At 36.1% G+C, this 24,080-nt stretch overlaps 2 protein-coding genes across 3 annotated transcripts in view; one reads left to right on the top strand and one right to left on the bottom strand.

Annotated features, from left to right (window-relative positions):
• LOC116176514 (origin recognition complex subunit 5-like) overlaps nucleotides 1–24,080 on the bottom strand; it is a 566,782-nt gene that overhangs the window by 231,087 nt on the left and 311,615 nt on the right. The gene's annotated exons all lie outside the window — the stretch shown is intronic.
• LOC116175600 overlaps nucleotides 1–24,080 on the top strand; it is a 137,014-nt gene that overhangs the window by 71,848 nt on the left and 41,086 nt on the right. The window lies entirely within an intron of this gene.

Raw genomic sequence — 24,080 nt, 5'->3', positions numbered from 1 at the left:
AGTTGTGCCAGATTCCTTGTATTATCGATTTTATATACTCGATTATATTTTTATTACGTTGTTGTTGGCATTTTGATTATCTTTCCAAGTTGAATACACGTAATTATATATCTAATTTTAGGGTCACGTGTCTTTTCAATGCAATACGAAACCTTATTCGTTATTATTCGGCGACACGTGATACAGAAGTCGTAATAATTAATGCTATGTTCAAATTTAAATTAACAATTTACGAAAGAGTGTCACTAAATCGAGAAAGAAAACAAAAAACCACTATCAGGGAATGCCGAAATGTGAAAAAGCGTAATCGTACATTGCCTAATGGTAAATGGTAATACTACATATTGTACATAATCTTATGCACCAAATTTGATGGGAAAACCTGCGTAATTATGGGTTGGTTTACACATTTTTCTTGTCAAATTAAACTCGGTGTAATTGAGTTTCGCCATTTCAACCAGAAGTTGATTAACCTGTAACTTAATAATCAAAATATCTGTAATCAATATTGATAATCAAGTATCATCTACATAATATGCGGGTATATAGGAACAACCTGTCGGTGATCATAATAAAGCCACCTCTCCCTGAAAAAAGCTTCTCTAACAGCACACTTGTAGTTCAATAGAAAAGTATGCCGCCGTCCCTGTCAGTGTTTCATTGATCGAAAAGTCGATACGGTGGAGCATTGATCAAGAATCGCAATTGAAGAGTGTTACTTATGTAAGAGTCATTTTTTTTTAATTTTAACTGAATATTACTATGTAGATAAGTGTGAATTTGTGATAGATATCGAGAATTACAACCCCCGCAACTGAGTATTTAAAGCCGGGAGAGGGGAGGATTCTATTTTTGTGGGACAATTGGAGGGTTGCATATAGAGGAATTAAGCATAATCTATTAAAGAAAGAAAAATGGTGATGTACAGTCAAATTTCTATTTTCTAACAAATTACGAAATTGTAAAAATTTGCTTTTACGTACTTAGCAGTTTTCAATTGTGGGGGTTGTAAATTTTGTTGTGGATCAAATATTTTTATTTCCTTGATCGATTCTGATTAAGGGATGTACAAGCAACCCTTAAATTGCCAATTACAAGTAAATTCCCATCTCGTTTTAGAAATTCGTAATTTTTATTAAAATTGGCTCTTACCTACTTAGCATTATTCAATTGCGGGGGTAGTAAATGTTGTGGGTCAAATATTTTATGTCCTTGACGATTCTAATTAAAGGATGTACAAATAACCCTTAAATTGCCAATTACAAGTAAAATCCTACCCCGTTTTAAAAATTCGTAATTTTTATGAAAATTCGCTCTTACCTACTTAGCAGTATGCAATTGCGGGGGTAGTAAATGTTGTTGTAGGTCAAATATTTTTATTTCCTTGACGATTCTGATTAAGGGATGTACAAGCAACCCTTAAATTGCCAATTACAAGTAAATTCCCATCCCGTTTTAGAAATTCGTAATTTTTATTAAAATTGGCTCTTACCTACTTAGCATTATTCAATTGCGGGGGTAGTAAATGTTGTGGGTCAAATATTTTATGTCCTTGACGATTCTAATTAAAGGATGTACAAATAACCCTTAAATTGCCAATTACAAGTAAAATCCTACCCCGTTTTAAAAATTCGTAATTTTTATGAAAATTCGCTCTTACCTACTTAGCAGTATGCAATTGCGGGGGTAGTAAATGTTGTTGTAGGTCAAATATTTTTATTTCCTTGACGATTCTGATTAAGGGATGTACAAGCAACCCTTAAATTGCCAATTACATGTAAAATCCCATCCCATTTTAGAAATTCGTAATTTTTATGAAAATTCGCTCTTACCTACTTAGCAGTATTCAATTGCGAGGGTAGTAAATATTGTTGTAGGTCAAATATTTTTATTTCCTTGACGATTCTGATTAAGGGATGTACAAGCAACCCTTAAATTGCCAATTACATGTAAAATCCCATCCCATTTTAGAAATTCGTAATTTTTATGAAAATTCGCTCTTACCTACTTAGCAGTATTCAATTGCGAGGGTAGTAAATATTGTTGTAGGTCAAATATTTTTATTTCCTTGACGATTCTGATTAAGGGATGTACAAGCAACCCTTAAATTGCCAATTACAAGTAAATTCCCATCCCGTTTTAGAAATTCGTAATTTTTATTAAAATTGGCTCTTACCTACTTAGCATTATTCAATTGCGGGGGTAGTAAATGTTGTGGTGGGTCAAATATGTTTATTTCCCTGATCGATTCCGACTAAAGGATGTACAAACAAACCTTAAGTTCCCAATTACAAGTAAAATCCCATCGTGTTTTAGATATTCGTAATGTTTATGAAAATTCGCTCTTGCCTACTTAGCAGTATTCAATTGTGAGGGTAGTAAATGTTGTAGTAGGTCAAATATTTTTATTTCCTTGATCGATTCTGATTAAGGGATGTACAAGCAACCCTTAAATTGCCAATCACAAGTAAAATCCCATCCCGTTTCAGAAATTCGTAGTTTTTATGAAAATTCGCTCTTACCTACTTAGCAGTATTTAATTGTGGGGGTTGTAAATTTTGTTGTGGGTCAAATATTTTTATTTCCTTGATCGATTCTGATTAAAGGATGTACAAGCAACCCTTAAATTGCCAATTACAGGTAAAACCCCAACCCGTTTTAGAAATTCCTAATTTTTATCAAAATAGGGGGAGCTTATTTTTGTGTAGTAACTGAAGGATTTCTTGTAGAATAAGTTGAGCATAAAATCTATCACAGAAATAAAAATCTTTGATTGTTTTATTGCAGGAAAGATTTTATTTTTGTGATAATTGGAGGGTTGCATGTAGATCAGTTAAGCGTAAACTATCAAAGAAACAAGAATAGTTGACATACAACAAAAATTACAACCCCCGTAGTCGAATCTTTTTAAGAGCCTTTATGATCCTTAAGGGGCTTTTATGAGATGGGTCCTTTAGAATTAAGTTCTAAGAGAATTTAATGAGCTCATATGGGTCCGTTACATCATCAGAGATACAATCTCCATATTTTTTCTACAAGGCTTTTAACAAACCTTTCAAGAAATTTTAAGGGTGCTTTAAGAGTATTTTTCATTTGAACCTTGAAGAGCATTTAGGGTGAAGAGTCTTTGAAATGTTTTAAAGCGCAATTGTGGATTCTTTAAACCCTTATCGATCGAATTAATTATATAGGTATCCAGTGTTACCATTGTAACAGACCCTCTCCTGCCAGAAGGTTCTTCTGATTATTACACTAGCAGTTCGCATTGGGATTGTTGTATCATCATCATATTAAAAACCAGATCCAACGACCAAAATTCAAAATTGTTATTGTTGTCCCAAACTGGACGGGGAATCCCAAGGGAGCTTTTCTCTGTTCTCTCGTGTTCGGAGTGGGGATAATTTTAGTTGTTATTAATTATTGTTCCCTCTACTGTATCTAGTCGCCCCAGACCTGCCCTGCACTGTAAAAACGATATCTACCAGTAGTGATATAAGGCCGATTCTAACTCAAAAGTCACTAGATGTGAAAAAAAAGTAGAACCGCAGTGGTAGTACGCATTTATAATTTTCTGTTTCCAGTACTATTCGGGCACCATACTTTGTGTTTATGATATCGATATTCAGAATTTTAAACTTTTCCTCCACTTCCATATCCTTGACGTTCTTAAATGCTTTACTGAATGTTCCATTGTTGAGCGCATTAAGATCCATTTTTTAACTGTTTGGAAAGCACTATCGGACTGAATGAAAAAACGTCCTGCAGCTCACCTTATATTTCCAAAGTGTGACCTTGAAATCTAAAGTAATAGATTTCTACACGGTGATTGACAGGAGATAGAATTGTTAGCCCGGACGCAAACCCCGAAAGCATTATAGTGTGATTTCGGCCCATACATTATCGAGAGTAGCTTTACTAGTTTTACAAACCCCAGTCCAGAACCGTACAAGCAAAACATTCGAACCCACGCAGCACAGATACAAACCTAGTTACTTGAAGGCCCCCCGATCAAATTATCCTATCCCGGAAGTAAACCACCACGATCAAATTGCCTTAAACGACCTTGAAACTTCATCGTAACCTGACAACAAACCTCCGACCCAAATAGCTCGGACGCAAACCCCAAGAACCCTCGACTCTGGCACAAACCAAATTACTTTAGCTCGGACGCAAACCTCCGATACTTTATCTCGAGCCCTTTGACGTTAGCATAGGCGCAAACCTCGCTAGCGCAGTTCAGAACAACTCAATCCTAGTGACTTTTATAGGGGGATTTTAGTGTGATTTAGAATCACCCGTACACTACCATCGACAAGAACCCTCAGGCGCAAACCGAATTACTTTAGCTCTGACGCAAACCTCCGATACTTTATCTCGAGCGCAAACCTCGACCCCCTTGACGTTAGCACAGGCGCAAACCTCGCTACCACAGTTCATAACCACTCAATTCTAGTGACTTTTCTAGGGGGATTTTTCATCTAGTGAGATTTAGAATCGGCCGTACACTACCATCGACAACAACCCTCAGGCACAAACCGACTTACTTTAGCTCTGACTTTGAGAACGCGTTAGCTTAGACCCACTTTAGTTCAGGACACAACCCGCGTTCAACTTTTAGCTCGGACACAAACCTCCGATACTTTAGCTCAGACGCAAACCTCGATCCCTTGACCTTAGCACTGGCGCAAACCTCGCCAGCGGAGTTACAAACCTAGTTACTTTTCTAGTGACTTTTTGATTTAGAATCGACCCCTATATCACTAGCAGAGTTTCAAACCTCTCTAGTGACGCAGAGTTTCAAACCTCTCGTGACCTTCTAGTGACTTTGAGCAGAGTTTCAAACCTAGTTACTTTTCTAGTGACTTTTTTTTCACATCTAGTGACTTTTGAGTTAGAATCGGCCTTATATCACTACTTCTACCTACAGTAATTTCATGATTATTCTCTTGGAAACGCACGTTTGCACTTTTATAAAATACGAATGGAAAAGGTAGGTAGGTAAATATAAATAAAATATAACTGTAATTAGTACCTACGTAACTCGCTTTATGCTACAACAAAAAAGCGCGCGGAAAATTTGTTGTAACGAGCAAAATTCAATGTGGATAAAATATCCCGATTTTACTCATTTAATATTCAACATTTAGCTGAAGGCAACTCAAAAACGCTCACTCGGTTATTTTAGCGTGCATTACAGTATTAAAAGGTGTAAAATTCAATGTTTAAACGTTGTTATGTAAACTTAAAATAATAAAACTCCGGCGCGGATTAATTAAATGTTGGTCGGCCGGGCGTTATTTAAATGCGAAATAGACCCAGTGACATCTGTGTTAAATCGTGAGCGGCTCTCGGCGAGAAAGAAAAATTAAGATTTCGCGCAGTCGAGGAAAAAACGATAAGCCCCGTTTTATTTAAGATGAAAAATAGCTCGGAATCGTTAAAAAATGTACATCGCATAAACCATTTCCATTTTAGTTGAATTTTCGGGACGTATCTCACCCTTGGCAGACCCCACGTTCCTTCAACGTGAACGCGATAATGTCCGGCCTCTTTTCCTCTTTTTTTTTGGGAGAAAAGCGGATCACTACATAAATATCGCAAAAATCGATGTACTGAAGGGTATAGTCAATATCCGGAGACTGCTAGTTTGTATTTCATTTTAGTAGGGCAATTTGAGCTTGGGCGAGATCTCGACGTATTCAGACGGTACTAATCCGCCTTTTGAATTTATAATAATTTCAGCTTGATTAAGTAAATCGAATTGATGTTGTACTCGCATTCTATTTGTACATTCTGTTCGTAAATGTCTGATGTATTTTGTACTGTGAAGAGTTCATCGTCATTTTTCCGTCAGAGCGATTGATGCAGTAAATTGATTCATTAAAATCGAAGGGATGCAATGGGGACGGTCTTAGTGCGGGGGTTATAGGTTTCAACCTTGCATTTTGTGATAACTTTATGAAACTTTCAGAGGATGTTCTAGACACCCTAACGTTCAATTTCAACTATGCCGCCACTCCCGCAACCCCGGACGGCACTTGCTATAGCGGGTTTCTTAAGTGCAAGGTAGCATTTCAATACCCGCCCATAAAATGGGTCAAAAATGTATATCCAGGGTTTGTTTTGTACTTTCTTACATCTAGGAAGGTTGAAGGGAATTGTCAAATACCCAGGGAGAATTTATGTCGGGTATTTTACGTGGTTTACCTATTTTTAAGGCGCTTCTAACAGTGCGGACTAGGGAATGCTATCCCGCAGCAAAATCTCAATCCCGGTATTTGCGGGATCTCGCAAAACTTTAAATAAGTTGTCAAATAAGCAATTTTGTGCGGTTAACTTCTGTATTAAAATAAATCGCTAATTATCACAATATTTAACAAAAAAGTACCTTCGGCCTAACTTAGAACTCAAAAAAACCTTACCTGTAAAGCACAAAAAGTCTTCTAAAGTGCCTCAAAAATCATAGTACATTTTTAACGAAAAAAGACCATTGCCACCCGAAAATGGCACCATCACACTTAGTCTCAGCTTCTCCTCACCGAGGTAACTCGCATTGGAAATTAAACTGATTTCACATTGACGTAATGTCCATCCACAAACTTGAAACCTCCGTTTAAACCCTTCGACGAAATGAAAACTATGCTCGCAGAAACTTCTTTCAAAAATCAGCTCGAGGAAATACACGCCGGTCTTCAAACTGGTAACAAAACTCTAACTTGATTAAACCATCTTCTTTAAATGTTATTATCTCTTCCAACGAACGACGCTGGACACTGGCAAACAAGGTTCTATCAACACGAACCGAAAAATACACTCAAGTTTAGAAGTTAGAAGTATACAAATCAATTAGAATTTACTGATATACAGGATCTATTTACTAGCATCCTTATTTACTTACTTTTTCCTTGGATTAATTAGAATCGTGGTGAAAAGACCGCATTCAGTAGTTTTCTTGGCTCAGATTAGAGTCATCTTCCTGGAAGTTACGATTCGGAATTCATTTACTTAAGCTTACCATCCTTGCGGCATTTCTTGGCGATATGAAAATAAGATCAGAATCTATCCAGGCTGATTCAAATTCGAGGGGCCAGATCTCGGAAACTGTAAGAGATTACCTATATCTTGGGTAGGTAGTTTAAATTAGGCAAAGTTGCGTATTTTGAAGCTTTAAGAACCCTGGCCAGCTGATTTTGTACCATATCCGCCTGGTTAGAAGGTTATTGGTATCTATATGATCGCTACTTTCGGCAGATGGTAGGTGTTTTTGGGATATTTCGAATCGGAAAAATATAATACATAATAAAGTTTCCAAAATTTCGCCCCATTTTCAATGTTCTTTTTTAGATCACAAAATTCGGGAAATGTATTTTATAATTTAGGGGGAGTTTTCCAAATATTTATGTCTGAGCTGGGTTTTTACACATTAAATTCCTGACCAAATCTTAGATTCTTGATACCGTATATAATATAATATAATCTCATTGAACAGATTCCTATTCACAAAAGTCAAGTTTTCGGTTCATAAAATTTGCAAGCGGCGTAAAATAATGAGGTTTCCTAATCAAAATTTTAATTAACGCCTCCGCGGCAAACGAAAAGTAAAATTGGGGCATGCTCGCACGTTTACGAGATAAGGGTAGGTAGAAAAGACAGTGAAAAATGTAAAGCGAGTAAAATAACACACAAGCTCTCCAAATGACAAATGTAGACGACGAGGGGGTAATCATCGGTACATAATCAGATAATACGTGGCCCCGTTTCCTTGAGCAAGAGCAATTCCTTCGAAAATATAAAGTGCGAGGCGAAGTACAAATGTTATTAAATAAAAATTCACCCTTTTTTATGTATTGAAGCTAAATTGCTAAAGGGAAAATTTTAACGGATTAAATTTTAATCTCGCAAAGAAAATTGCGTTATTAAATTTGTTAAAAAAAGGAGATCAAACGGCGCAGTGGAAATCACGAACGTAACCGCGAAAATATTTCAATTAAAATGTGGGCTTCAACTGAAAATGATAAATAATTTACTAATATTTGTGCCAACATTATAATAACCCGTACATTTAAAAATACAAAGGCTAGACAAGCTATTTTCGCGTATTTTGCAATAATTTTAGCATTTTTGATGAATCGATTACCTTACGTACAACGTGACGTTTTATGAATTTTTATTTTGTAGTATAAATCGTCGGCAGTGCGCCAGATGAATTTATTTCCTTGTCACTGATATAGCAATAAAGACATAAATAAAACATAAGATGTTTATTACATGAGTAATAATAAATTAGGTGGGTTCCCGATACCGCGTGGCGCGAAACGCGACGCCACGATCCCGCTCGAAATTTCGATAACTGACCCCTAAATGTATTCAGACATTTACAGCTCTTCATAAATATTTCATTATGCGCTTTAGTAACAATTGACGAAGGAAGTTAACGCGCATCATTTGAAAAACTAATGATAGATTTTTAATATTTTTTTTTTCATTTCGGTCCTATTACCTGGAATTGTATGCATTATTCATTTGCTACAGTCCTTTTGTCAATATCAATTCTTCATTAAGTTTGCCTTATGATGTTTATTCCGTTGACTATTACTTTAAACTTCGTCGGAATTTTGCACTTTTTAGTACTATATTTCGAACATTTTGATTACTTTTTGCAACCCTTGCAATTAAACATTTCGAAGGCTAAGAACGGATTCCGACGGATTCTTTTAAAAATCACATCATTTAAAAATTAAGAAGAGTTGTATTTTTTATGTGCCGTTAGAGGGCTGCTGATGAACCTTTTAAAACCAAACGATCAAAGATTCAAAAATATTTGGTATAATTAAAAAATTACAACCCTCGTAATTAAAATATTACCAAGGAAAGGCAAATTATTCTTTATCCTTTACTTTATTATCTTCTCCTGATACAATTTCTCCCAAAATCAAAATCACAAAAAAACAAAAAACATAAGAAAAAGAAAATGTTTACTGCAACTCTATATTTTTTTAAATTGTGTTTGTATCACAGGAACACAAGAGAAAAATTATTTCTTAAAAAACTTTTCTAAATTGTGTTCTCCGTGTACAAAGTATTTTTCCCAAAATTATTGTATGATCGCATGCAAAAAACAGGTGCAAATATGAAATAATCAATTCCGAAACAATTTTTAGATGAATTTTAAGGTTACGATTCGTCTCCGTGGGGAGAGCAAAGTTTTAGTGCTCATCTTGTACAAAAATTCCCAAAGTATGTTCCGGAGCTGGTGTACGTTTTTAAAATTTTGCAAAAATATATTGTGTAAATAAAGTTTCTTTATTCCCATTAATACAAAAAAGTTTGTAAATTCCATACTACAGAACAAAAACAAAAAATTTACTTCTAATTGGATAAGTAGTATAATATCATTGTAGTTAGGAGAAAAGTCTCAGCATAAACGAGTTATGCAGAGCCCTTCGATGGTAGTAAAATTCAACATAACGTAATCTAACTCTATCGCAAATTGCCTAGAAATTATTGTAAATTCTGTACATTGTTTTGCACAGATTCTATAGGCATTGTAACTGTGCCAAATATTGGATTATGAATCTTTTTGTATTCTGCATCTGCTGGTTCTGTACAATCTGTAAATTCTGCCAAAGGAGTTGTGAATTCCCCAGGTTCTGCAGATTCTATAAAATGTATAGATTTTATAAACTCTACAAATTCTGTAAACACCATTGATTTTGTTTCACAAACACAGACACCAAACGTTGATATTCATTTTGTGAAGCTACATTTTTAAGTGTGGAATAAATCAATATTGGACGAGGGGAGCAGTATTTATCTTATACCATGTGGGCCGAATTAGAGGTTATAAAAAAACTGGGTCTGAAATTTTTTTATTCAGTTAAAAATTGGCTTTAAGTATTAGATTAACCGAGGCACCCGTGAAGTGGGCTATCAAAAATTTACTGCTTGAAAATGACGTACTGCTTCCAAATTGACTGTTCTTCATTATGCCAGAATACTTCCATTATAGATACCCCTGTCGTATCCAGTCAATTTCACGAATTAGGACAGCTGCAGGAACACCTAATTCTGAGTAGCCAGCAGAATGCTCGAAACTGAGCTAAGGAAATGCCCATCTCTGGCACAGATGAAAAATTCTTACCCCAGACCAGGTTCGAACAGCCGACCTTCCGGCCATGTAGTCCAATGTTCTACCACTGAGATACAGTGTGTCCTACTTCGGTTGAAACTGCAATGTATCTCAGCTGTTTTTAAAGGAAGATGCGGTTTTCGTGACCTTGGGTCACTTTTTTAATACCACAAACAGAAGCAATCCCGCTACATTTGTTTCTGAGGTACAGGGTTAAAACGAAAACTTTGACTTTTGGGATGTTATCATATCTTACGATTCATTTAAGATAGAAAAAAAGATAAAAACTGCCTATTTTAGACATTTTTACATAGAATCAAGTGGCGTAGCCAAAAAAATTTAGGACTCGCCCAATGTTGGTTTTTTTTAAATGCAACACCCTGCACATCTTTGTGCCAATTTCTTGTATCCTTTTTCCTGATTACGTTGGCGTATCACAACCCATATATATTTTTTTAATTTTAGCTATGATAAATTAAAACCTAATTTTTTACAGGTTTTAAATAGTAGGCCATGGGATTTTGTTTTGTTTATTGTATTCATGGTAACTAAGGCAGTCGATACCAATCAATAAAAATGGCTGACGATGGAAACACCACATATCAAAAATATGACAATATAATAATATGTAATTATATAAAAAAAGCTACCTAGGTTGTTATACATCAATGTAATCAGAAAAAGGAATACAAAAGATTGACATTAAGACATACAGGGTGTTCATTTAAGAAATACTTTAGGGGGTGGGCATTTTTCTGCAGGAAACATTCCGAGGCCAAAGATATTTGGTATCCAATGTTACGCACATATATATACATACATATAGCGAGTAGGTATAGAGAAAATGCATGGAAATTATATTGGTGTATGCACTCAGTAGTGCTCTCTCTATTACAGAAAAGAGGACAAGCTGTTCCTATCCTAGAGGTTTAAGTCTTGTTGATTTTCAAGTATGTATCGAGTTAATTAGCCTAACCATGTATTATAATAATCAATGGCGTAACGCTCGCTTCTTGATGACCGCGAAAAAATTTGATTCTTTGAAAAGTTAGTGGATTAAGAAGGGCGAGGGAGGGGGCAAAATGTGATAACAAAGTTGTAACATATTAGTTAAAAATATTTTCATAGGGGAACCACTGGAACCACCCTCTGAATTACATTGCACCTCTGGTACTCCTCCCAAGACATCTGCACTTACCTCCAAGTTTGGCATCAAAAACGTTTCAATTCTTTTTTTGAGCAAGAAACTATCATCGATCAAAGACCAACACGATAGAAAACTATAATGAATGATAATGAGTAAGGTTAGAGGAAAAACGAAGTGACCAGAAATTCCTATGCATTAAAAGCTGAAAAATGCATGCTTTCGTGTCGCCGTGTCCAAACTTTTTGTCAGGCAAAATGCGTAGCAAAAAAACGTTGCATTAACTAAAACCATCAGCGGTTAAAAATTAACAGCGCGACCTTTTTGTCAATACTCCCTCTAGAATCTGTAATGGCGCAATCAATATCGCTGTATAATTCAGAATAATTGCGATAACACGGCGATATTGATCTTCATGCCGGAGAACTTTTTTTTTACCCACAACCGTAGGTAGGTGACGTTACGAATTAATTTATAGGGCAACAAACCTAAAAAGGTCATCATCATCGTTTTCGTTTACGTTCATTTAACGTGTAATCGTCGGAGGTATTTTATTTATTGTATTGCTCTCCCCGTTTTTTAAGCGCGAGTGAAGTAAAGCATGATAAATGAAGTGCAAATTTGACGAACTCCCTTAATTTATTGTAAATCGAGACACTTTCAGCGCGATCGCTTTCTATTTCGGGGAGTATGATGAATGAATCTCACGTGTCGTCGTCAGTCTCCCGTCGCATATTGTTATTACTTACCACCTTAAGGCCGGGTTGCACGAGGAAGAAAGGATTTTAATGAGCGCCGACGTATTTGTAATTAAACGAGTTTGTAAGTCGGCTAATGAACGCGAAAATATGGGATTACCTACCTTCACACAGTCGAGCAAGGGCCGTTTTCGTTGTGCACGTTAAAACGGGCGTAATGTTTTTTTTCAAACGATGACAGCGCTGAAGTGGATTTAATTAATGAGATTCTATTCTAAACATCAGCGCTCATTTGAATGTCTATTTCTTTGGTGAGCGAAAAGATCAAAGGGAACGAGGTTTTTTTTTGTTTTAAACGAAATCCCGATTGTTTCTTTTGTGTTCGGAAGAAAAACGCGAATCTTGGCGGTTTTTTGGCTGAATTAGCATATCGTTTTCGACAGTAGAAGAAAGTTGCAATAAGATGACGCCTCCGTCTGAAAGGGGGTTAGTTTCTATTTCCATTGATGTTCCTGAAACACGACACGACCCTAGGAAACTTACAATCGTGAATGTGTTTACTCAATACGTTTCGCTTAATTAGCATTTACATAGAAAATTCCGGCTCTGTGAAGTAGGCAAGCACACTTGAAGCACTAGAACTCGGGTGTGGCCCATTCATTAGTGCTTCGTTAGTGCTTTATTAATTTTCAAATCAACACCTACCAGCGTTGACTTAACCGAATTGTTTGTCCACCTGGCAAGCACTTTCGAAGCACTATATAATGGCTCATTCGTTAGTGCTTCTAGATGCTCCAATGAATTTTGTAGCAACATTGGCCATTCACGATTTATTGATATTTTTGTGAACTACTTGCCAACTTCACACCAGTAAACACACTGAAAGCACTATACTTGTAAGATGTCTCATTGTTTAGTGCTTCCTGGTTTTGCAATTATTTTGGTAGCAACAGCCATCGGGCCAAAAATATGGCGACCTTGCGACTTCACTGTGAAGTTAGCAAACATCCTGAAAGCACTATTAATACTTGTGAGATGTCTCATTCTTTAGTGCTTCGGTAGTGCTTCCTAGTGCTTTAATTATTTTGGTAGCAACACCCAGCGGGTAAAAAATATGGCGTTTGCAACTTCTTTAGTACAACATTAGTACTTCCTAGTGCTATAGGGTTGAAGCTCCACTTTTATATTTAACGACACTAAATAATATATTAATCAATATTAATATGACGGTTTAATTCGACTCCGAATACAATTTTCGCGTGTTTAGGAATGAGAAAACATGAGGCAATCCCATAGTGTAAACACATGTTAAGAAGCGAGCCGACCAAGATAGAAAACTAGAAAGATTAAGGTACATCGTTTCTCTATGGCGGTCAAAATGGCGGTAGAAACTTGTGTTAACTAATTTCTTTAATTGCGAAGAAAAAATTTGCATTTTTTATATGGGGCGCAATTGTTCGTCAATTAAAAATTAAAAGCATCATTATAAGTGGAATTTTTGCGGCTGAAACCAGAAATCAACATGAAACTAATAAAACGGGCGCGTTTCGATTAAATAAATGTTGTCATCATCAGCGAGTAAGTTTTGAAACACGTGAAAATTTAGAAGTTCTGGATTCGCCAAAATCCCCATATGTGTTGGTTTTGTCCCTCCGTCCGTCTGTTCCTCGTCTCGAGAACGAAAGAGTCGGCGATGTCAAACTTTCGCCAATCGACTATTGAATATGAGCCGTATTAAAAGTCGTGTTTCAGCATGTTAAAAATTCGTATATTGATGTGTTATTACGACACATACAAATACCGTTTGATTTGAAGATTCAATAAAATTCGCCCTGTTTTAAAATTGCAGAGAGAGGCAATTAAATGTCCTCGATGGCGGCGTTTCTGTCGTGATTTCCGTTTGTTTGCTTTTTCATGGTTCACTTCCGAGTGTCGACAAACGTTACGTGCCGACCTTTGTCTATTGCTTCTCTGTGCTTTGTTGCATTTGTGCAGTCATGACTACTTGAACAATTTCAAGAAACCGCCATCGATTCGGTTCCGCAAAAAGTATTTCACAAGCGATATACGTATATACAGGGTGTCTTTGTAAAGTTTTTTTGTTAAATTAAAAAGGTGGTTTCGATAACCCAATCGATCGAATTTATGAACCTCCTTCTTGCCCAATGACACTCATTTTGAAATTTCAAACAAGAGCACATTGCTTGGTGTTTCGACTGAGGCAATTGGAGCGGTGTCATTTAAAATTTCAATGTGGCAGCTACTTTTAAAAGCGTTTAAATAGACACCCTGTGTCGGATTTAGCTTTAGCGTAAGTTATTCCGGCTTCACACCCCTCACAAACTTGCATAGCAAATTTTAACTAAACGAAACAATTCAACCAAATTACCATAGCATCGACGGCCATTTTCAATAACAGCATCCGACGGGAGCACGGGTGTTTTTTTGCCCAAACGACAATAGAAAAATTGGCATGGATCTGCACGGGAAACTAAAGTGCACTTTCATGTTTTCAATTCATTTTGCTTATAAAGTAAATCAGCAGTGTAGTAGTGATGTATTTGCATTGCAACGATAAACGTACTTGCAAATTTAAATCGATAACATTAAATCTTACGTTTACGATTGAGTTGCTATAAACAGCCCGGTGGATGGCCACGTGCCCATTAGCAAATTAGTGTTTTAAAATTGCTACATAATTAACTGTTTTGTTTTACGAGCGTTTCTTTTTGTTGTATTCTGCATTCAACAATCAAATCAATCAATATTTTCCCTCTTATAGGACCGAAAAAAGAGAAAACCGTTTACAGGTGAGAAAATGGCACTTTAAATCGGAGCCATAATTCGAGATTTTCTGAAAATGTGCAGATAGCCTAGATTGCCTAGCTTATTTTAATATCAAATCAATGCAGGAGAAAGTTGATCATTAATCACAAGGTATTAGTTTGACTTGGACTAAGTCTCCCGTTTTTATATTCCCGGACTAGGAACGAAAACAAAAGACTAGAGCAAAAACATTTTATTTTCCAATCTAGTTCCCCTGCTTTTGAATACAGGTATAACACCGTTTCAATAATATCTTTAATCCAGTATAAAAATGTTCATTTGGTTTTTCCGAAAAATGATCGTCAACAGCTGCTATAAGTTCGTTATTATCCCTAAATGTTGTCCCCCTTAGTGTTTTTTTTTTATGATTCGAGAACAAAAAATAATCACCAAGTGCTATATTTGGAGTAGAAGACGAAGGTTCAATTTCTTCGAAGCCAAAATCAGCCACAGCAGCTTTTGACAGTCTGGACTTATGCACTGGTACATTGTCGTGGAGCAACATGACACCTTGCGTCAGTATTCCGCGTCACTTCACTTCAAATTTGCATAATACTCTCCCGTTACAGTACTACCCTTATTTAGAAAAATTTCCTGAGAGTCCCAAAAAACGAATGCCATTTTTTCCTGCATAAGGGGCGACTTTAAACTTCTTGGGAGGGTTGAAACCCTCAACATTCCACTGGGTCGACTCTTGTTTTGATTCAGATCTCTAGTGGCAAGTCGATTGATAATTAAATCTGGTTCATCTCTACAGCGCGCCAAGAATTCTTCACAGGTCCGTACGCGGACACGTGTTTGGAATGGCGAAAGCATTCGTGGAACCCATCTTGTCCTAACCTTTGTCATCCCAAGGTACTCGTCTAAAATTCAGAAAACCATGGTTTCTGAAGTCTTGCATTCTAATCGAGATGTAAAATAGACTCTCTCCACGTTTCGAAATTATGAAGTTTTTAAGAAAAGCGCCCCCCATATATAGCAATCTTCAGTTGCGTGGGTTGTAACCTTCCTGATACATTCAATATTTTTATTTATGTGATGGATTAGGTTTGAAGGGTTCATAAGCAACCCTCTTAATTGAAATTTAAAATATACTATCTCCAGGTTTCGAAAGTACGTATTATTTTAAAAGAAAATCGCCTCTATACATACATAGCAATCTTCAATTGTTGAGGGTTGATGGATTAGGTTTGAAAGATCCATATGCAACTCTCAAAATTGAGATTTGAAATAGACTCTCCCCACGTTTCGGAATTACGTAGTTTTTTATGCAAATCGCTCCTTCGTGCATAGCAATTTTCAATTGTGGGGGTTGTAACTTTCCTTATGCATCCAATATTTTTATTTGTTTGATGGATTAGGTTTGAAGGATTCATAAGCAACCCTCTTAATAGATATTTAAAATAAGACTCTCCCCACGTCTCGAAATTAGATGGCTTTTAAGAAAATCTCCCCTCCATGCATAACAATTTTCGATTGTGGGGGTTGTGACTTTCCTGATGCATCTAATATTTTTAACGCATTTCCACAAAAATAAAAAAAATGCCCTATTGTGACCAATTTGTCCGTCCGTCTGTCCGTCCGTCCGTCTGGACGCTATACGAGTTCTTTATCTTAAGAGCGTTTGTTCTACTTTTTTCGCTATTTGGTTCGTTATGATGTCAAGGCTTGCACCAAGGAAGGAATTTTGTCTGCGTTTATTGCTAAAAAACCCATTTTTACATGTTCCATACACTTACACTTTTGCCGTATTAGCGAGGTTAAATTGATGCTTAATTAAAAAATTTGTTTTGCGCATGCGCAATCCAATTTTTAAATTTGTTAAGGTACTCCGGGAAATAGAGACTGAAAATGAACCATTTCTTGCAAAACGAGACGTAGTTCCAATTTTTTTTTGCATATCATGGAGCTTGTGCTTTCCCCGTACCACCTCTAAAACCAAAGCAATTTGATTGGTTTTTTTAGTTTTTCAATCATTCATTTTATAGGTTCACTTCACAAAAAAATATTGTTATCAGAAGTTAGTAGACCATAAGATTCTACACAACTTTGATTTACACTACTTTTTGTGAAATGTTTATTAAAAACGATATAGAGCTTCAGAATTGCTTATATTTTTAAGAATTCTGAAATTTGTATGTATATATTTTAACCAAATTTTATACCTTATCCCTATAATTATAAATCCCTCTACTCTGCACCCTTAGCAAAGGGAATTCATCTTTCAACCCTTGCTAGTGGTGATATTTGAATCACTGCGAAATTGTAGCGCTCTCTAATATACGCTTGAAACAAAAAATTATCTCACTTCAATTCAGATTCATCCCTAGATTCGCGGTAAAAGATTTCCACTGGCGTACCTTGCGTTTTTCTCCTTGAAGAAATGCATAAAAGCGGAAACGATACACATTTCAAAACTGCCAGGAGATGATCACAGTAACTGTTAAGAACAAAATTGCGGGGGTTACTTTTCTGATGGATCAAATAATTTTATTTCAATAATCGATTAGGTTTTTAAGGATCAATAATCAATCCTCTTATTTAAGTTTTAAAAATCAAATCCCTTCACCTTTCGAAATTTCGTAATTAAAAAAAATCAGGCTTCCTTGTATAGCAATCTTCAACTGTAGGGATTGTCATTGGTGAATTAGATTCACATGATCCGTATCTCTTCAAGTCTGTAAATCAGAAAATCTTCACAGTAAAAGCAGTCTGGTTTATCTCTAATTGGTGACAGTATACAATGAGGGAAAGCATTATTTTTTTATTTCAACGTTCGGTTCCTTAGTTAAAAGAATTTCACATTTGCCGAACTATTAAACACCATTCCGATAGTGAAAAGCTTGGGAAGACCCTATTGAGAACTAAAAAATTTTAAATTAACGTACTAAATTTTGAGAAAAATCCTATGAGCTTAAGAAGGACTTGAGAGCGGTATGTAGTGTGGTCCCAGATAGGGATGTCTATCATGGGTATCTGGGAAACCATAGAGGATACCAAGATGGTCAAATTCTGGAAAAGTTGCGCAATTATCATGCTGTAAAAAATTCCAACTACTTCCGAAAATATGCCGCAAAAGCCGAAATTTGCCGATTTTGTTTTTATTTTTTTCTGATGTTTTTTTATCAGATACAAAAAAATTAAAAAAAAAAACACTTTCTCTTTGTCACTATTTAAGCTCTACAAGACAGCGTTGAGAGATTTCCCCGTAAAAACAGTAAATACTGTATTGAGTAGCTTTTTTTATTACGAATAGGTATACAACGATGGACGGCACAAAAAACAAAAGTTGAAAACTGTTGGTTTCAACAGGATGGTGCACCCTCGCACAACGCCCTAATCGTGCGATAATACTTATAGCACAAATTTCGTTGAAAATGGAAATGGGATAAGTTATTGGGAAGGCAACGGGAGGTGGACTTGGGAGGAGAATAGGAGGTAGTTGAAGTACCTACACAAGACGTTGAATTCAAGAAAATCTTGAGAAAAACAATGTACTTTGACATCCACAATTTTCAAACTATGACATTTCTTTCGAGAATTTTCTATTGTAACGTAATTTACTTCTTAAAAATATCGAGTATATATGATTTATGATGTCAATGAACCACCCCGTATTGGGTCATCAAGTGCAATTTAACTAGCTAAATCACAAACTCAACGATCAATCAATAAACTTGATGAGGTCGATTGGAATAAAAAGTGTCTGTTCCATGAGGTACTAAACGTCCCCAATGGCACATCGATTAGTTTTGCGCTGGTAGGCGAGCCTACACTGTCACTTCAAATTTGTTTTATAAAAAGTTCCCGTGGGTGGCGTCTCGTTAATATTTTAGTAATCGCTTTAAGTATAGGATCGCCATAAAAACGTACCACGTTGACATACATAAAAAGCGGAAATAATTGTCTTCGCGAATTACTACAAACGACTTCGTTATTGCAACACTGTGGTTTTATTAGAGAAATTACACTGGTTTCTAATTTGTTACTTACTGACACTAGCAGTTACATCCCTAACGTATACGGAGACTTTATTATCTTCATCTCTGAGGTAAATCCTCCATTGTAACATTTAGAAATGGGGTTACGACGCGCTCACGACTTCCATCCGTAAATGTGTTAGTATTATGCAAAGTTTCCGGTTTGTCCAAAATTATCTGCTTTAGTTATTAAAATGATTTAGGTCGTTAGATTTATAATGTTAATCTCTTTAAGTAATTTCTACGTTTAACGCGGTGGTGGAAATACAAAGGCATTGTTGCAAGACTTGTAGGTTTTTGTAAGTTTTATTTGAGCATTGTGTTAATCGAGAAAGGTAATTGATATTTACTATTATACATTTTTTCTTGAATCTTCTCAACAAAAACGAAGTATAATTGTCTAAATATAAAAAAGAACAAGTAATAAAATACGGTAAATTAAAATCTAGGAATGGAAGTATTATATAATTACAATAACTTAAGTATATAAACCGTAAGCTTGAAAGAGACGTTAATTTCCCGTCATGAAAATTGTGTTTGAAATTTATTAACAAAGTTTCTGAAGCAAGACGAAGAAGTTGCACTGTTTGTGCGCGAAAGAAGCAATTTAAAACAAACTGCAAGTCTGAATCTTGTAAATAATCTCCCAGAAACCCTCTGTCCGTCTATTTTCAAGTTTGAAAAAAAAAGCGACCTCGACTTAAAACTTAAATTCATTCCCTCAGATTTGAAAGAACGAAAGCAAATTGAATTTGCACTTCTCGCTCTCACTAAAAGTTAATAAAACCCAAAACTATTCCAGTCGGGAAGTTTTCCGAAATTAAATGCTTAATCGAAGCACATTTGTGAAAAAAGACGAATCGGTCATTCGTAGAAGTTTATGAAAAATTTCGTAGTAAAACCCGGGGAGAATTCAAGTACTTGCATAAATTCATTTTGAGTTTACACAAGCGGTCCTTTTCAAGTTTTCTTAAAAAATATACATACATGACTGATGTAATGTATGAGGGATGAAAATTTATGATCGCACTCGACGAACCATGTTCTTGAATACAGTTGTATGACAACGTATTCGAGCTTGCCGTCCTTAGGAGACGCGCTACCGACGTAGAAAAGTGCCACTTTTGAATCCGAAATGGAAATTAGAGAACCGCCTCCGTCGAATGTGAAACGCCGCGCCGTGTGTCTCAATTTTCTTTGCAAAATCGCTTATGCGTAACTTTGTACAAAGTTTGTTACCCACATGATTACTTTGATGTAAATTCGTCTTTAAATTAAGCTGCGGGGCTTTTGAAGTGATTAATCATGACGTCCTAAGAGTTGAAAACGTGCAAAATTAATCAAAATAGGAATGAGTTAGTTGAGTTGTTTAAAGTTCGAGATTGCATGGTAATCATTCAACATTTAAGGGATCTACTTCTGGAAGCCGAGCGGGTTCTAAAAAAATTGACTAATTTCCTTACTATTTTCTTTGTAAATTGGACAAGAAATACAGGCCCCCTGTATTGCCAAACAAATTGCGATTTTGACAAGAAAGAATTTTACGTTTCGGGTAAGAACTCAGGACCACTTTGCGTTTCTTGCCTTCACGTCTCCATTTACTTTTTACTTTACGTCTTGTTATCTCCCTTCTTGTCGTTTTTTAACGCCTTTTACTTCTCTCCTCTATCTAGTTCCTTTCCCATCTGTTTAACACAACTTCAGCAAGCGATGATCCCAGCCCGTTGTTCTGTTTTTCAGTGATAAAGCCACGACAGTCCAGGAGAATATGATGTACTACTGTTACTGAGTCTGCAAATCTTACTAATCAAAAAGATGAACTATTGTCTACCGGTTTCGTAACACAATTAAGAAACAAAGTTTACACATTTGTTTATTATTATTTATTAATTTTGCAACAAATCTTCAACATATTTTGAAACGACATCTCTTAACTCAAATCTTCAGTGGATTTAAAATGTGCACAGTGTGATTATACAACAAACTACTATACCAGACGAAAGATTATACACAGTGAATTTGCAACACATCACGACAATGTCCTGAAACGGCATCTCTTGACTCACAAAACCTGAAAGAATTTAAACTGTGCACACTGTAATGGTATTATGTTAGACAATGTCAATGTAGCCATATATACAACGTACGTTGGGTCTGCTGTTATCTATATAAATAAAAATCAATGTTTGTCTGTCTTCTATGTCTGCCCCTTAGGCATATTTACATCGTTCTTCCGATTGCGATGCAACATTGGGGAATAGTATGCCCGCGAAAGTTTATTCTGAAGAAAACACTCTCCAAAATTCCTACGGGAACGGAAAAAAACGGTATTCTACGTTTTTCAGTCGAAAAGAGACTTGACATTTAGAACGTAGATCTCTTCGAAGGTGTACTCTGAAAGAACGTCCCGAAGTTTCCAGGGGAACAGGGAAAAACGGGAACAAAAAAAAAACGGGATTTCCCATAGGCGGTACGAAGTTCGCCGGGACTGTTAGTAAATTAATAAAGTAAAATTCAAAACGTTAGGTTTCCATGGATATCGTTTCAAAAACTAAATCTTCACAACGAAATATCGAAAAAGTTTAAACTTAAGTTGACAGACATGCCTCATAGCATATCACTATTTAACGTCGCCCTTTCTTCTGGTCTCTTGTCTGCTTTATTCTTCACGATTTTCCCGCGCATAATACAAGGCTGTTTCCGTAATATTCTACTTTCCTTGGCTCGCTCCTTCACGTCTTTCCATCAGCCCTTTCAAACCTTCGTTTCATTACGCCTCATCTACTGTTTGGTTCTCAACAAAATTACACCCACCTCCTTTATGAGCCTTTACTCCTCCGTCGCGGACCCTTCAAACGTCTTGATTCCTCCTTCAGAACTTCTTCACGCTTCCTTCCTTCCCGACTTTTTTAGGCCTCTTTTTTCTATGCGATTTTTTCACACTTTCTTCATATTTTTCTAATAGGTAATAACTATATCACTTCCCCTCTTTGAATAGCCATCAAATTCCGCAATGAACAATTTTGAAAAATCTTCCTTTCAATTGGTAGCTACTTTTTGAACACTTCTTTGCTATTTAAACGTCTCATTCAAGTCTTTCTCATTCCTTTTCACGCATTTGTTGAATCTACTTCATGTGTATCATTCTTCGCTATTTCTTTATGACTGTTTCATATACCTACTTAGTTCTTCATTCTTTGCGGTTTTTCCGTCATTTTGCAGTCCCCCTTTACGCTTTCTCACATGTTCTTCCTTAGCCATTTTATTATTTCCAATCCAAATTTCTATTTTCAGTCTAAATTTTGTGTTTCAAGCCGAACTTTGGGTTTGAAAAATGGGGTTCAATGTGGAAATTTCGAGCGTAAGGTCTACACTTTGAACTTCAATCGAATTTTATTATTTCAAATCTAAATTTCTAATTTTAGTCCCAAAGTTCGGTATTCAAGCCGAATTTTGGGTTTTAAAAATAGGATTCAAGGGCGAACTTTCGAGCGTAAGGTCTACACTTTGAAATTCAATCGAATTTTATTATTTCAAATCCAAATTTCTATTTTCAGTCTAAATTTCGTGTTTCAACCCGAACTTTGGGTTTTAAAAATAGGATTCAATGTCGAAATTTCGAGCGTAAGGTCTACACTTTGAAATTCAATCGAATTTTATTATTTCAAATCCAAATTTCTATTTTCAGTCTAAATTTCGTGTTTCAACCCGAACTTTGGGTTTTAAAAATAGGATTCAATGTCGAAATTTCGAGCGTAAGGTCTACACTTTGAAATTCAATCGAATTTTATTATTTCAAATCCAAATTTCTATTTTCAGTCGAAATTTCGCGTTTCAATCTGAGATTTTGGATTTAAAAATGAAGTTCAATGTCGCGATTTCGAGCGTAAAGTCTACAGTTTGAATTCCAATCGAATGTTATTATTTTAAATCCAAATTTCTATTTTTAGTCGAAAGTTCGGGTTTCAAGCTGATTTTTTGGGCGTAAAAGAGTCATCTGAAAGACTATACCTCAAGCCTGTAAAACGTTCAGGGTTATAAGACTCGTAAAGACTAAAAGTCTAGAATGCTCTTGCGGACTCTTCGATACTGATGGCGACGCTTTAAGTCTTTCATAGATTCTTTTTTTTATAGCTCTTACATAGCTTTAAAGCCCTTAAAGGTTCTGATTAAAACATCTTTTTAGACCCTTAAATTCTCTCAGGGACTCACAAAATCGCACTAGGGCTCTCATTTTCAAAATTTGCCCCCAAATCCGAAGTATATTTCATGTTTAGGCTTTTCTAGCACATTAAAAACTAGTTGCAGTTTTAGTGAAAAGAGCTCCACGTCCTTATCTAGGAGTTCATTTTCGCACTAAATAGGAAGTTGATGACGTTTGGTAATGGATTTTAGTGGGCTATTTTGGTCACTACTTGTATGAAAACGTGTTTTGAAAAACGAGCGCCCTCTTATTTCTTCATTTCGCATTTTTCCAAATCGCTCCTAATTGACGCTTTCTTCACAACCTCTTCGCCTTTGTTTCATCACACTTTTTTACAGTCCGCATCAAGCTTCCTTCGAGCTTCCCACATGGTTTCTTCACGTTTTCTTCCTTCTCTCACTCTCACTTCGCGCCTCCGTCTTTAAGATCCCTTCTTTACGCGTGGGTTCGTGTCCACTGCTTTTTCACACAGTTTCTTTTTTCTCGCCTCGTCCACACTTTCTTTCAGCATTTTACGCTTCTTTTCTCAAGATTTGTTTTTCGCACTTTCTTGATGCTCTTTACCTCGAAAGGTCTTGACGCCTTCTTGACGATTAACTTTCATTTTCCACGTTTACTCTCTCTTTTCGTTACTGTCTTATATGCGTGCATTCTTCACGCTGTAGAGAGTTATCGAATTATTGACTTTGAAGTTAGCAATATAGATTCGGTGATCGGTTTGTAAAAACTCTTCTTTTGAATTTGGTCTAAAATATCGCATTTATCGATGAGCGAAGGGAATTCCATAGGAGAAATACCTAACAAACTACTCAACATTTCTCGGACTTAATTGAGGTGATCCCCAAGTTTTTTTTGCGTACACCATAAATTCCATTCACATCGTCCCATAGAACATCGACCACCTAATTAATAAAACATGAGCGATGCGTGCCGCTTAACATGGATTACATAATGAGACCAGATGTTACACATCGCAGAAGAAGACGTTTTTATCGCTCGACATAATTACCTTAGCTACAAGCCTATAATTAGAGCAAACCCAAAAAAGCGACGATTCTTACAACCGTTACCGCTACATGTAAATGAATGAATGAGCAAA

Source organism: Photinus pyralis, unplaced genomic scaffold (assembly GCF_008802855.1).
Source record: "Photinus pyralis isolate 1611_PpyrPB1 unplaced genomic scaffold, Ppyr1.3 Ppyr1.4_LG7, whole genome shotgun sequence".
NCBI classification, from domain to species: domain Eukaryota; kingdom Metazoa; phylum Arthropoda; class Insecta; order Coleoptera; family Lampyridae; genus Photinus; species Photinus pyralis.
This window is presented reverse-complemented; position numbering and strand designations above follow the sequence as displayed.